The sequence below is a fragment of the Balaenoptera musculus genome, chromosome 1 (assembly GCF_009873245.2).
Source record: "Balaenoptera musculus isolate JJ_BM4_2016_0621 chromosome 1, mBalMus1.pri.v3, whole genome shotgun sequence".
Taxonomy (NCBI): domain Eukaryota; kingdom Metazoa; phylum Chordata; class Mammalia; order Artiodactyla; family Balaenopteridae; genus Balaenoptera; species Balaenoptera musculus.
Window position 1 is genome coordinate 131,112,036 of NC_045785.1, and position 13,685 is coordinate 131,125,720.

Here is a 13,685-nt window from a genome sequence, read left to right on the forward strand (position 1 = left end):
GCAAAAGCTTTTTAGTTGGTGTTAGTCCCACTTGTTTATTTTTGCTTTTGTTGCCTTTGCTTTTGATGTCAAGGAGAGCTATTTCAGATAAGATTAACAGGGTAGGCTTCTCTGTGGAGTCTACATTTGAGGCTACTGGCCTGCTGGACACAAGCTCTGTGTTCTTTTGCTACTGGTGAGATGAGGTGGGAGCTGATCCCTGTGTAGTGGCTGTGATGAGTGACTCAGGTTCCCAAGACAGCTGGCTAGGGGGAGGTAGGAAAGCCAAGACTATCTGGCCATAGGAAAGTTGGCTGCTGTAGCATTCAGCACAAATCTACTGAGGGAGCTATTTTGGAACACACTGTAGAAATGTAAGAGCTTGCGAGCCTTATGCCAAAGGCTCTAAAGGAAACCCTGAGCCCTGCCCAGCCCCCCAGATATGCTACAGAGGCCGCAGGAGCTGATTCTGTCTTCTGGGCATCTAGGCAGAGGGTATTCTTAACCTTTGTGATTTCAACTACCAGCCCAATCCCAGCGCAACAAAAATGGCTGTAAAATGATTAAGCCCCAAACTGCAAGAGTTGTGATCTACATTCTGTCACTTACTACCTGTGCTCTCTTGGACAAGCCACTGAAACTCTACAGTAATTCCACCATCTATAAAATGGGAGTAATTAATGAGTCATTTTGCATACCTTCACACATAGTTTTGCAGATCTAATGTGATATATCTAATAGACTATGAACATTATGAAGCACAACAAAAATGCAAAAAATTATTATTGCTAATAATCAGGGAATCAACATTTATTGAATACCCATTAAGTGCCAGAAGCCCCATAGACGTTACCTTATTCAATTTTCACAAAATTTTAAAGAGCTATCATCCTCTTCATCTTAGAGTTGTGGAAACAGGGGCTCAGAGAGGATAAGTGGGCTCATCAAGGGGGTAGAGCTAGGCAGAGCCAGGATCAAAGCTCAAGTCCACAGTCTTCAGAACTGATGCTATTTCTCCCTAACTCTGTGTCTTCCTGCCTGTGGGTGGTTGGCCCAAGCTCGGGATGGATTCTCAGCCCTGAATAACCTCACTCAGAGCTGGGATGTGCATTTTCCCCAAGTTGCCCCTCTCAGCCCCAGTGCAAGAGCTAAACACTAGCCTCTAACCAAGCGTGCGTTGGGGTTCCCAGGCCTCCTGGTCTCCAGTGCTTTTATTCTGGGATGAACCTGCCTTTTGGCTCGGTGAGTTGCTGCATCGGGAACATTGGGGGTCGGCTCTAAAGCACTGCACAGCCCCCCTGCTCCTTTGCCTGATATTCTGCCACTATCTCCATCTCTGGCCATACAGCAGGATAGGCATAGGCTACAGTGAGTTGCCCTTTGCTCCCTCCCAGCCAACACTACCTGCCTCCCCTGCAATCTTCTGGTGGTCCTGGCTGCCACTGATGTTCAATTTATGTCCTCACAGTTGAACAAGAAACCTCCACAGGAACAAATTGAGCTTTACTGCATCTACCTGCCATACTCCTCCCAGCTGGACCGATCATTTGAGAATCCATTACAGGAATTTTATTTTGCACGGTGGCAGATCTGAGTTAAAAGAAGTAAGAGAGTGGCATGGACATATATACACTATCAAATGTAAAATAGATAGCTAGTGGGAAGCAGCCTCATAGCACAGGGAGATCAGCTCGGTGCTTTGCGTCCACCTAGAGGGGTGGGATAGGGTGGGTGGGAGGGAGACGCAAGAGGGAGGAGAAATGGGGATAAATGTATATGTATAGTGACTCACTTTGTTATACAGCAGAAACTAACACACCATTGTAAAGCAATTATACTCCAATAAGGATGTGAAAAAGAAAAAAAAAGAAAAGAAAAGAAAAAAAAGAAGTGGCCCACAGGGGAATGGGTAGTTACACCTGTGGCCCCGATAATCCCCAAAGTGGATAGACCACAAAGTGAATGAGGCTTTTGTGGGCAGATGAGAATTGACACCACTTTGTGAGATTGGATGAAGGAAAATCCATTTAAGAAAACTCACTTGCTTAGAGTTGGATTCTTTTCTCATCCTGAAAGTGTTAGATGAGGCTTTGCTGAAAAAACAGAAGGACTCCCCAAAGGAGGGAGCGTGGAAGAAGGGACAGCACTGATCCCCCGAGAGAAATAGTGACTGATCCGACCTTATTTTTAAACCAACCTTTGTGATTCAAACCAAGCTTGTGAGAACTACGATTCTCCAGGTTTTGTATCTCTCTCTGGCCAGCGGGAACCTAGGTAGTTTCTGAGTGATGATCAGGACAGCATGGTAATTAAGTACACAGAGCTCCTGGGTACAAATCCTGGCTCTGCCATTTATTATGTGTCTTCCGGCAAATTAAGCAATCTCTCTGTGCCTTGATTTTTCCATCTGTAAAATGGGGACAATAATAGAACCTCCCTCAAAAGGTGGTTGTATAGATTTACTAAGTTTCTATGTGTACTTAGATCATTGCCTGGCAATCGTGTTTATCATGTAGGTGTTAGTGATTATTATGGTACTAAAAATAGACACGGAGCTATTTTGGATCCAGTTGGTGACTTAAGAACCCAGCAGAGCCTAACGTCCTCGTAGACGATCTTGGGTAACCACTCCCCTCGGTTCCTACCTGGTCACTGGCAGGGCTTGGTCAGGCCAGTTACTGAGCCTAACTCCAGGGGGAGACCCAAAACTTCAAAAATGAAAAAGCTGTTTTCCCTTTCTAGCAGCGTTTTGCCATTGGCAAATAATCCCCTTAGCAACATTTGACCTTAAGAACTTAGAAGGAAAAGGGCAAAACATTTCAGGGAACAGGAGCTGGGTCTCCTCCCAGGTTTCACACCACAGCAGAGTAGGGGGATGTCAGGTAGGATCCCCTGGCCAGTCTGTCAAATGTGGTCGCCCGAGGCCCCCAGGACCCCGTCTGGAAAGCATGGAAGCAATGGAAAGCTGTGTGTGCAGAGAGCTCTGTACTGGTCCCTGTCTCTTCCACTCCGGCCAGAGAGAAGAGGTGCCGCAGGGGCTGGAAGGGGACCTCTGTGGGGTTGGAAGGAGGACACTGTCAGGGAAGCCACCACTGGCCCTCTCTGGTGGTGTTATTCCCTTTCCCTCCCCATCTCCAAGGATGGCTGCCTGAGCTTTCACTCTTACTAAATTAAGCTGATAAAATACAAATGAAAAAAGGGGCAGGGGTAGGGAGGAGGGTAAGGCACACTCTTCCTCTGCATTTTAATAACTCTTACGCTGTGCCTCAGACCATTTTTAATAAGAGATTGACAGATAGTGGTCGCTTCCCCACCCCTACCCGTTACATATCAGCATCCAGATCAACAGCACCCTTTCCTCTCCTCTGGAATATTCCACTTGCCCCCTCGTGGATGGAGGATGGACAGAGGATGCCACGCCCTTGACATGGTTTGTTGACCTCTTGAGTGTCAGGTCTGGAAGGGCATCCCTAGTTACCCAAAGACATATTCCCCAGGGACCTGTGCCCCAGGTGGGCAGCGCTGAGCTCCTGCTCTTTCCAGGGAGCCAGTTATGGGGATACAAACAGGCCCACCACAAGGGCAATCCCAGGGGGATAAGGGCTATCAGTCAACCTTCCCCTGAGTAGCTGCGCAGGTGCTCTAGCCCAGAGGTCTTTGCAGGACTGAGGAGAAGTGGTGGCAAGATGAAAAGAAGGCAGGGTTCAAGTCCCCTGCCTGTCTCTGGACTGTACTTGCTCCTGCAGCCAATCTCAGGCCACATGAAGTCTCCCCCACCGCATGGGGGGAATATATGTCAAAGTATCCATGTGACCTCTAACCTCCACCCTCAGAATGCACCCCTTCCACCATAAACACTTCCATCAAGAGAGAACTCCACTGATTGAAGACCCTCTATGTGCTACCGGCTCTTATGAGACTTCACACAGAAAATGACATCTCATTTAACCCGCACAGCAATTCTGAGATGTAGGAACTATTTACCCCCTTTCATGGGTAAGGAAACTGAGGTTCAGAGAAGTCAAGTGACTTCCCCAAGGCCACACAGCCAGTAAGTGGCAGAGCCGGGATTCAAACCCTGGTTGGCCAAGGTTTCACCGGGCGTTTTTCTGCTGGCCCAGCAGGGACAGTAGGGGAGGCAAGGCAGGCAGGGGCTGGTCAGCACCGGCCCTGCAGTCTCATCGCTGTACCCCATCTGGAGCTATGAGACGCAGAAACCTGGCAGCTTCCGAGGCAGATGAAAAGCCAACCTTCCTCAAATTGTTTTATTTAAAGCCAGACTCCTGACTGTTTGAAGCCACTTGATTTTGGCAGTACTTGTTCCTCTTTTTCCTCTCTGCTTTTAAACAGCCCTCGGAGATAGGGGGAAAGCATCGTTGCCAGTGCCTCACTTGCAGATGCTCAGAAGACCTTCTTCCTCTCCACGCCCCCCCCCACCCCATCCCCCCGCCGCCGGCTGCTCTGGGCTGCAGCTGGGCCGCGCGTGTGAGCGTGTGAGCGCGTGGGCGCGTGGGCGCGTGCACACGGCTGGGCTGGAGAAAGGCAGGGAGCCCGGAACTGATCTGCACCCGAAGTATAGATACAGATGAAGTCTTTTGCTTTTATAGTGAGTCTCACCGGCGTTACAACTTCATTTATATCTCTATAAATGTATACGGCTTTGAACAGGAGGCTTTATGGCTGGGTTTATAAATTCCGTCTCCCTGCTGCGCAGCCTGGATCACAGGAGATGGCCCCTTTACCGACTGCGTGGCCTCTGCCCTTTGCGACACAATCACTTGCAGGGCTCTCATCTGGTCCTCAGGGCCTTGGCCCTTCTGCTGCCTGGGCTCCCTGGCCCTGGTGCTGCCCTCTCCCTGTCTGCACGCGCCCTCTCACCCCTGGCTCGCAGCTGGCCGGGCTGTCGGGAGGAGGGGGAGGACACGGGGCTTGTCAGCTGACTTCCGCTCCACACCTGTCCCGGGGCCAGAGCCCCACTGCCGACCCCGGTATTGACAAGCTCAGGGGAGACGGCAGGACAGGCTGGCAAAACCTGGTTTATGAAGGTATCTGTTTTACGGAATCCGTTGAGATAAACAGAGCATCCACACAGATGCAGGTGCTCAGTGGCCACGGGGTTTACAGTACTTCAGGAGGCAGGCAGCTGCTTCTCTCCTGATGGGCTTGCGGAGATAAATTCAAGGTAATCTACATAAACCCAAGCCTTCGAAATTGCACACCGCCAAAAAATTCCAACAATTACTCCAGCCAGGAGGTGGCTGTTAGATGTTCTTCTTATGAAAAGATAATTACAAAGGAAGAGAAAACATTTCATAGATAAAACCCAGAATGGCAGAATAATCTGGAGGGAGGGGAAAGCAAGAGAAAAGACACCCAAAGGTTCACAGTCTCCCGCTGAGTGTAGAGTGGGGTTCAAACACCCAGTGTCTCCTTAAGGTTCAAATTAATTTCAGTCTAGTACAATTTCCATGTAATTAATTGGCAAGAGGCATCTTTCAGATATTTTTAAATATCAGCCTGCCCGGCTCTTGGTGCTAGAGAAGAAAAAATAGCCAACACATGCTCTTAAAATCAAAGTGATATAAAACAAGGGCCTGCCCAGCCCATGAGCACTTGAGGAGAATATAAGATCCAGGTCAGCACAGATAATTGTCAGATTGTTACAATGCCAAGTACCCTAGGCTGCCCCCAGTCCCCAGGCCACAAGAAATAGCTAGTGGCACATTCGTTCATGCTCCACGCCAGGTGCTGTCCTAGGCACTGTGTACTTGTGCCCCACTTGATTCTCATAAGAACCTTTTAAAGATGTGATGATCTTTATAGGCTTTTTTGAGGTGGGGGGGGGTCAGTGAAGAAGCCCTGATGAGGAACCTCAGATTCTCAGATTCTCAGGAGCAGGAATTTGAAGCCATGCTTCCTGGTAATAAAACCCCAGTTCTTGCTTCTTGTTTTAAGTGTGGCCCCAGGGTGGCAAAGGTATGGCTAAAACTAAGACGGGAGCAACAGAGAGGAGTGAAAGAGCTTGGGCTCAGTTTCAATCAGATAGAGATCAAAAACAGCCCCGCCACCTACTAGCTTTGCAGCCTCAGGCAAGTTATTTAGCCTCTCTGAATTCAGGAGCTTTGTTTTCTTCATCTATGTGTTCTGTCCGCTGTGGTCTTCATGGAGAAAAGCAACTGTTTTAACTCAAGTTGTGCCGTGACCAGGGTTTTCCCTTCTCATTCGGCTGGAGAAGGTTTTCCTTACCAACCTTGCTCCTGGGTTGTCATGAGGATTAAACACCTAGCTCAGCCCCTTCCACGTAGCAACCTCCAGTAAATGAGAGCTCTTTCTCCCACTATGGTGAGAATCAAGTGCAATACTCTATTGCCCAGCCTGGTATAGTGCCTGGCACATCATGAACACAGCAGACATAATATCCATCATCATCACCATCATCATCATCGTTATAACAAGGGAAACAAGTGTAGGAACTCCTGTACTTAGGTTGAGCAGAACCAACAACAAAAGGAGAAAGTTTTTCTTGGGCCCTACTATGTGCCAGACCCTGTGCTGGGCTCTCCCAGCCTTCATAGCATTGGTTATCTAGGTGGAGAGGCACCTAGATTTTCACATATAAGATTAGCAATAATGCAAGATGTAAGATTCCTCTAAAGATACTTAAAAGGAATCACAATAGAGCCCTCGTTAACTGCCAAATGGGTGATAAAAGCAAGAAAAGAAAGAGGTTAAGGCACACGCTTCAAACCTGGGCTTGAGTTCCTGTTGTATCACTACGTAGCTGTAAAAAGTTGTACAAGTCACATAAATTATGACGCCTCTGTTTCCTCATCTGTAAAATGGGCATAATAGTATACATCATATGTTTTAGTTACTAAATGACATAAAGTATATAAAGCGTTTATTAATAGCAACAAGAGCCAACATTTATTAAGGGCATTCTCTGTGCCATGCACTTGGCTAAAGCCCATAGCAAGGACTCAGTCAATGTTAGCTAGTATTATCATTAAACAGTAGAAAGATCCAAACTACCAGGGTCCAGGAATGTGAATTCTTAGGTGGACTCGGATGAAAAACTAGACTCCAGCCCACAGATGTTGCTAAGCTGTTGTCAAACATTAGCCATTCTGGGTTGATATTGTCCTGGGATCAATGTTCCAGGCTTTTTCCTCTTTATCTGCATACCATATAGTATGATGAGCACTCATCCAGATTAAATGAATTCCTCCTGGGTCCTGGTAATAACCTTTTATTGAATCATCTACAGCCAGAGGATAAGATGTTATTATGGGAGCCAAGTGGGGGTGAGCTTGGCAGTGCCTGCTCTAAGGACAGAGGTCCCAGGGTTGTAAAACTGTAATGAGTCTGTTGGCTTATTTGTCCCTGGCCCCAGAACTCCATCTCTCATTTTGGAATCTCACCGTGTAATGCATAAGCCAGGAACAACCCAGAGACGTGCCCACCAAGGGTGAGGGCTGACCTCTCCCTGTCTCCTGGTACCTCTCTGGGCTAAGATTGAGGCACTTCAGTGGGGGAATAGAAGAGTTTAGGATCTCAGTTTATTTGAACTGTGTCTGTTTTACACTTACCAGCAAGGGTCAGAGTATAGTAACCAGACCTAGTTCATTGGGTTGGTGGGGAATACATCACCCCCACTTCTTCTCCTTGATTTGACTCCAGAAAGCAACCTGCCTGGTCTTCCTTCATAGGGAAAGGGAAGAATTTCAACCCCACTGAGACCTATGACCAGAGAGTCTCCCTTTCCCACTTGGTTGCAGAGAAAAGTAAAGGTAACTGGCCAGAATTAAAGAAGCAGAGAGAAAGCAACCCAAATCTCCTCAATGGATGAAGAGATAAACAAAGTGTGGTACATACATACAATGGAATATTATTCAGCCTTAAAAAGGAATGAAATCCTGACACATGCTGCAACATGGATGAACCTTAAAGACATTATGCTAAGTGAAATAAACCAGACACAAAAGGACAAATATGGTATGATTCCACTTATATGAGGTATAAGAGTAGTCAAATTCATGAAGATGGAAAGTAAAATGGTGGTTGCCAGGGGCTGGGGGGAGGGGGATGGAGAGTTATTGTTTAAAACTACAGAGATTCAGTTTGGGAAGATGAAAACATTCTGGACATGGATGGCGGTGATGGTTGCATAACCGTGTGAATGTACGTAGTGCCACTGAACTGTACACTTGAAAATGGTTAAACTGGTAAATTTTATGTTATGTATACCTAATCACAAGAAAACAAAAGAAGAGAAAGGAAAGAGGGCAAAACTGCTTAAATTCCCTTTTCCAACTGACATATTGATTACCTGCTATGTTCAAAATGTATCAATACTGTTCCAGTCCAAAGTCATGTTCCAAGGTAAAGATGCGGTGAGTCTCATATACAATAGGAAATAGCATTTAAACACCTCTATTCCAATTTCCCCCTCTCACTGGACTTGCTCTTAAGAAGATGAAACTCCAGTTAGGTGGAGAATCTCATCTGATCTTTATTAACGTAGCCTATAATTGAGATGAGACAAAGGTGTGTCTCTGCACTTTTCCCAAATCATCTACTAGAATTGGCTTTGTGGAGATCAAATTTTATGTTTCTGCACAAACCTAGACCTTAAGGAATCCTCACCATGACTCTTCTAACTTGCCATGTCCCAGTGGCTTAGCAACCTATGCTCCCCTCTGTGGGATCCCAGCTGAGGGAGCTGACTCAGGAAGGAGCCTTCCTTATAAATGAGCTGGCTGGGTGCATTCTCTGAGACAGATGAACCCAGAAAGGGGCAGAGCCTGGGAAGGAGGTGCTTAGTAAAGTCTCTGAGTGGAAGGAGGCAGAGGACGTGCTTACCCACCAAGCATGTAAACAGCTCTATTATCTACTTGGACAAATTTTGAGGTCTACTAAAGACTCTAATTTATTGGTTGATCTTCCAGAAACTCTGATATTTTAGTTCAAGCTGTGCACAAAATGCCCTATGTCTATCCAAATTTCCCTGAACATAGAGCATCCACAGATATAGGGTGGGAGAGAACTGGACAGGCAAGGTATCAGGACTGGTTACGTACAGGTGTGTGTGTGTGCGTATTTTTTTTTTTTCACCAAAGTCATCAAAACCTTCTGATAATGCCACTGCTTCTTCATGGTAAAATAGAATAGAGATTCCCTACTCTGTCCTACAACCAGGGAGGGGAGCAGGATGAATGGTGACATCTCTTGATGGAGCTATGATGATGTGATAGTATCAATACATGAGTCTCTGCAAGGTACGTTCTAAAGCCACTCTTAAATAAGGAGAAATAGCAACCTCCTAAGCCACAATCTTTGTGGATGGAGCTGAATTTCCTGGCATAAGCACTGTCACAGTGAACTCTACTCTCTCTTTCCCTAGTAAGTTCACACGGGTACTCTTACCTCACCTCACTCTCCTAGAACCCAGATGGAATGACTCATGCCCAACCACCTGAATGCTGAATTCCAAGTTTTTAATAGACATTTTCAACATCTTCTCCATGCACTGTACATCAAATAACTCAGGTCACCTCGGAGGCAGAGACCTACAGGGGCTTCCATGGTTCCTATTTGGGCTTGATTGTTGGCTTCTACACACACCACTCGAAATGACCACTTGACTTTCCAACACCATGACCATAAACTTGGACAAGGAATAAACCCCTCCCCCACCTCTATGCTACTCACCCGGTAACAGTAGCATCAGACCTCTGAAATGTTCTCTGAGAAGTCTAGTGTCTACATGACACATTAAGCAATACATTTCCACTGCAAAATGTAGCAGTTGAAGCTATGGTGATAGACGTCAGAAAGTGATGGGGTTGGAGGAGGGAAAGATTTATCAGAAAGAAGCATAAGGGAAGTTTTGTATATCTTGTTTGGGGGAGTGGTTAAATGGGTGTACACAGTTGTCAAGACTTACTAATCTTGACACTTAAGACCAGTATAATTTTATTATATGCAAATTATACCTAAAACATTTTTTTAAAAAGTAACAGTGGCCTTCTCTAGGTAAAAGATGGCAACCCATGGCTGTGGAAAATAGGGTGGGATGCCGACCTTTTCCTTCTCTCCACCTTTTCCCACATCTCTCGTCCCCCCAGATCTCAGAGACAGCCCAGCAGAGTCTCTCCTGCTCAGTGAAAGATGGCTGGATATGAAAATACACTGGCTTTCTTTCCAGAATGCTGGCCTGATGTGAGGGCTAGAGCTGCCAGGGGACTGGAGGTTTTATATGTAGGGTGGGTTTATGTCCAGTCCCCCACTCCTCTCCATGGGTTTCTGTAGGTGCTTAGAGCCCAGCCCTCTCCTGCTTCTTAGTCATCCTCACGCATTTTGAGCCACAAAGTACTCAATGGAGGTGTTCCCAGAGGAGGCTCATAGGAGAGAAAAGTCATCAAACACCTTAGTAATGTCATAACCAAGACACCCATGGTAATCCAAGGCATGGAAGGGTGCCTTCAGCTGGGATTTCTGGGGCAAAGTGAGTGTGGCAAGCAGGTGCGTGACATCATTTCAGCCTGGAGGCCACCAACCTGGGGTTCTCTCTTCACAGTAAGTCCAGAGAGTTCCTCACTTTTCTGGCCATGGCTCATGGCCATCTTCTTGGCTGAGAACTAAAGGCCAGCAACACCTTGAGACTCCTGGTCCATTCTCATTCTTCGCCAGGGAGGAGCCATTACTGCACACTGAATTCACTTTAAAAGGCTCTGGTTGCAAATCTGTCCGCTGGGGAGCAATTCATCCCTGCTCTCTCCTACGCATGAGCATTTCTGCATTTCACAGGTGATGAGATATTAGGGGACTAGAAGTTCTGTTTCCGCTTTTGCTACCCTCTGGCCTAGCACTTTAAACTCCTACGTCTCCCCATTTATTAAATGGGACCAGTAATGGCACTGAGCACTTCTTTAAGAGAGAATATAAGGGCATTAATAAAATAATGACCACGAAGTGTGGTGACTTCAGGAATAAATGGTGGCTTTGGATAGGGTCCACTGCAAGGGCATGGATTTTTTTAAACCTTCGGAGACAATTCATGCAGAAATCCATCTACTCTCTTGTGCAAGCTGGGAGATTTTGAGAAAGGAAGGGGTTGGGAGAGTTGAAACATGAATGAGTCAGTTCTGGTTTCTGATACTCTGCTTTGTCTATTTCAATCTTTTTCCCCTACCATTACAACCTCTGACTTCACTCTTTTCCTCACTGCATTATTCTATTTTCTGACACTCTAAGGAGACGCTGAGGTTTCTGGATCCAATGGTAAGCATAGTTTAAGAAAAAACAAACAAACAAAGATGCTATGTCACTGAGGGCTATGTCTTTCACCGAGAAGCCTCCCCAACCAGAGGCAGAGAGTATTTTGTTCAGCTTGGAGGAGGGACCCAGGGTATTGAATTAGAAGCAAGACAGAGAGTCACCACCCTAGAGTTTATTGGCAGTTGGAAGGAGTGAAACCTCCCGCCTCTGCCTCTCTCCTGCCTCAACATGCTTGATGGAAATGAATGGAACCTTATACAGTTAAGGGCCAACTTGAGGCAAGCTTTGCTCTTACAAGAAACCACGTCTTTAAAAATCCCCCTTTGGGATGCTCTCCATGGAGATTCAGATGATTGAAGGAAATCCTCAAAACACTTGTTGAATGGCCCCACCCGAGCAGGTGTGGGCAGGACTGAAGGGCAGGGACAGGCAGATAGTGTCTCCAAGGCAAAACCAAGGCAGCTGCGGGGAATTAATTGAACATATTTCAGAGGGGCCAGAAGCAGAGGAGACAAAGCCGTACCTTGCAAAAAAGTCATAGCAATGAAGTCTAAAGTAATGACGAGCCCATTTGTGGAGCCTTTCAGTGTTGGAGGACATAACACTATTTCAAGCCTTCCTGAGTCAGGACCAGTCTAGATTCACTTCTGCTTCCCCAGACATGTAGGGACAAATCTTTCTCCTGGGCTATCTTTCACTGGCAGAAAACAAGGCAGAACAGACTTTGTCCTCTTTCCAACCACACATAGTCAAGTATGACAGAAAAGTGGAGGGCACTTCCTGCCTCCTTGCAAACGTAGTATAATCCGCACGGCCAACCTCTGCAAAGCTCAAGCTATTGACACTTTCCTATCACCATGAAGGCAGGGGGACCTCAGCCCCCAAACCACCCCAGCCTGATGCCTACCTGTTGCCCCTGCCCACTTGCCATGGTTTCACACCAGGAGAGAAAGTAAAAGGTCAGTTTGGGCTCTCTTCACAGCAAGAACCCAGAGAATCCTGGGGAAACTGACATTTTAAAAACCACCTCCTTCAACCTCTCTCAGAGGAGCATAACTTTTAACTCTACCTCCGCTCTCAACCCCCCAGGCTTCCTTTGCAACACTTCCCCTCCATGGATGGCTTGTCGGGAAAGAGTTAAAGAAGGTGCACGACTAATTCCCCAAACCCTCCTTCTTATCTACATAGAAAAAGAAAAACAGCCCTACACAGAGACACGCAGAAACCCACTGGCGATTTAGCTCAGACCTCACCTGTCTTATGCAACAGCGTGCGCGCGCGCACACACACACACAGCCCTAAGGCCAGAGTCCACATCCCCCTTTAATTTGGTAGACATAGTTTGGCACCTTTCTTTTCCCTACGCAGAACCCGGCTCGACTGGCAGCAGAGAGATAGATGTAACCTTAGTGCCAAACGCCTTGCAGGAACACAACAGACACACAGGAACCAAAATGCATCTCATAGCTCTCCGTGGTGCTGAAATCACACTAGCGAGGAAATCGAAGGAGCAAGTGCGCTGGACTTACCCGGGCTGGGGGTGGGTGGCACGGGAGCTAGAGGAGCTTCCTGTGTAGAGAATTCTTGTCTTTGCGGGCTGCAACCAGCTGATGCGCTCACCTAGAAGCCCACCTCTCTCTCTCTTCTCTTCCCTTCCTCCTTTCCTGGGAGGATGAGAGGAGGCTCCACGAAAGAAATGAAACCCGAGCTGGCAGGGCTGGAGTGGAAGGAGAAAGAGGAGGCAACCAAAATAAGCTCGAAAAGTCAGGTGGCTTTACTCCACTAGTGGTAATTCCTTGGGTCAGGGAGGACCCCTCTTCTCTCACTCTGTGTCTGCGTCTTTCTCCGTCCCTGCGTGCTGAGCCAACAGCCTTAGTACAGTCGGTTCCTGCCTCTGACGTGAAAGAGACGAGGAAGCCTGGGACGGCTTTGCTCTCTCTCTCTCTCTCTCTCTCTCTCTCTCTCACGCGCTCTCTCTTTTCCCCTCTTGCTGAAATTTCAGCAGCATGATATATTTTTTTAAGCCTCTGTTTTTTCCATCCCCCTACAAGCAGCCCCCTAGTGGACAGAAGAGGAAATCATCCTGAGTCCTCTTTCAGACACAGGAACAAGCTCCCTACCCACAAACTCTTAGGGGCTGCTTCCACACAGACAAGGTCCTGTAGAGCCAGGGTCCTCCCTCTAGCCAACCCAGATAGGAAGGGAGAGGGGGGTGGAGGAAGAGGGAGAGGACAGGAGCTTTTGAAAATCCTTTGCTCATGATTGCAGAAGTAAAAATGGAAAATCGGGTAGGGGTGAGTGGTTGGGGAGTGATGTTTTGGAAGAAGATCAGTTGTAGGGTTCCCAAGTAGTTTAAGGTCCTGACACAGCAAAAGACAGTCTCCAAAAAGCCAGGGTCTGCAGCCAGGTGAGCTATGTCTACACAC

At 47.1% G+C, this 13,685-nt stretch overlaps 1 protein-coding gene across 1 annotated transcript in view; it reads right to left on the reverse strand.

Moving 5' to 3' along the window:
* Positions 1-12,831, reverse strand: part of TNR (tenascin R) — a 417,206-nt gene extending 404,375 nt beyond the window's left edge. The window contains exon 1 of the mRNA XM_036866234.1: positions 12,789-12,831. The gene's annotated coding sequence lies outside the window, so the exon portion shown is untranslated. The remainder of the gene's footprint in view (positions 1-12,788) is intronic.
* Between the last annotated feature and the right edge of the window lie 854 nt (positions 12,832-13,685).